At 41.6% G+C, this 2031-nt stretch overlaps 1 non-coding gene across 1 annotated transcript; it reads right to left on the bottom strand.

The window, feature by feature from the left end:
- Positions 1-701: 701 nt before the first annotated feature.
- LOC112774831 (small nucleolar RNA R71) lies at positions 702-809 on the bottom strand. Its single transcript, XR_003189290.1, has one exon. It is a non-coding gene; the product is annotated as a small nucleolar RNA R71 (small nucleolar RNA).
- Positions 810-2031: the final 1222 nt, after the last annotated feature.

Genomic DNA, 2031 nt, shown 5'->3' with positions numbered 1-2031 from the left:
TTATTCATCTACTAACATCTCTTCCTCACATCACTCACCAAAGTCGAACCCTCTCTCTCTTTCTGAGTTCAGATTTTTCTCTTCTTCTTTTCTTCTACTAACAATAAGGAACCTCTTTACTGTGACATAGAGGATTCCTCTTCTTTTCTTTTTCTCTCCTCTTTCTTATGAGCAGGGACAGAGAAAAAGGCATTCTTGTGGAAGCTGATCCAGAACCTGAAAGGACTCTGAAGAGGAAATTAAGAGAAGCTAAATTACAACAATCCAGAGACAACTTGATTGAAAATTTCGAACAAGTAAAGGAGATGGCAGCCGAACCCAACAACAATGCAAGGAGAATGCTTGGTGACTTTACTGCACCAAATTCCAATTTACATGGAAGAAGCATCTCCATTCCTGCCATTGGAGCAAACAACTTTGAGCTGAAACCTCAATTAGTTTCTCTGATGCAGCAGAACTGCAAGTTTCATGGACTTCCATCTGAAGATCCTTTTCAGTTCTTAACTGAATTCTTGCAGATATGTGATACTGTTAAGACTAATGGAGTAGATCCTGAAGTCTACAGGCTCATGCTTTTCCCTTTTGCTGTAAGAGACAGAGCTAGAATATGGTTGGATTCTCAACCTAAAGACAGCCTGAACTCTTGGGATAAGCTGGTCAAGGCTTTCTTAGCCAAGTTCTTTCCTCCTCAAAAGCTGAGTAAGCTTAGAGTGGATGTTCAAACCTTCAGACAGAAGGAAGGTGAATCCCTCTATGAAGCTTGGGAGAGATATAAAGGACTGACCAAAAAGTGTCCTTCTGACATGCTTTCAGAATGGACCATCCTGAACATATTCTATGATGGTCTATCTGACTTAGCTAAGATGTCATTGGATACTTCTGCAGGTGGATCCATTCACCTAAAGAAAACACCTGCAGAAGCTCAAGAACTCATTGACATGGTTGCTAATAACCAGTTTATGTACACTTCTGAGAGGAATCCTGTGAGTAATGGGACGCCTATGAAGAAGGGAGTCCTTGAAATTGATACTCTGAATGCCATATTGGCTCAGAACAAAATATTGACTCAGCAAGTCAATATGATTTCTCAGAGTCTGAATGGAATGCAAGCTGCATCCAACAGTACTCAAGAAGCATCTTCTGAAGAAGAAGCTTATGATCCTGAGAACCCTGCAACAGCAGAGGTAAATCACATGGGTGAACCATATGGAAACATCTATAATCCATCATGGAGAAATCACCCAAATCTCTCATGGAAGGATCAAAAGCCTCAGCAGGGCTTTAACAATGGTGGAAGAAACAGGTTTAGCAATAGCAAGCCTTTTCCATCATCCACTCAGTAACAGACAGAGAATTCTGAGCAGAATCCATCTAGCTTAGCAAACTTAGTCTCTGATCTATCCAAGGCCACTGTAAGTTTCATGAATGAAACAAGGTCTTCCATTAGAAATTTGGAACCACAAGTGGGCCAGCTGAGTAAAAGGATCACTGAAATCCCTCCTAGTACTCTCCCAAGCAATATAGAAGAGAATCCAAAAGGAGAGTGCAAGGCCATTGACATAGGCACCATGGCCGAACCTGTAAAGGGAGAGGAGGATGTGAATCCCAAGGGGGAAGACCTCCTGGGACGTCCAGTGATCAATAAGGAGTTTCCCTCTGAGGAACCAAAGGAATCTAAGACTCATCTAGAGACCATAGAGATTCCATTGAACCTCCTTATGCCATTCATGAGCTCTGATGAGTATTCCTCTTTTGAAGAGAATGAGGATGTTACTAAAGAGCAAACTGCCAAGTTTCTTGGTGCAATCATGAAGCTGAATGCCAAATTATTTGGTATTGAGACATGGGAAGATGAACATCCCTTGTTCACCAATGAACTAAGTGATCTGGATCAACTGACATTGCCTCAGAAGAGACAGGATCCTGAAAAGTTCATAATACCTTGTACCATAGGCACCATGATCTTTAAGGCTCTGTGTGATCTTGGTTCACGGATAAACCTCATGCCTCTCTCTGTAATAGAGAAATTGG

The sequence above is a fragment of the Arachis hypogaea genome, chromosome 18 (assembly GCF_003086295.3).
Source record: "Arachis hypogaea cultivar Tifrunner chromosome 18, arahy.Tifrunner.gnm2.J5K5, whole genome shotgun sequence".
Lineage (NCBI taxonomy): Eukaryota > Viridiplantae > Streptophyta > Magnoliopsida > Fabales > Fabaceae > Arachis > Arachis hypogaea.
Note: the sequence above shows the minus strand (reverse complement) of the source record. Positions and strands in the feature narration are given on the sequence as shown.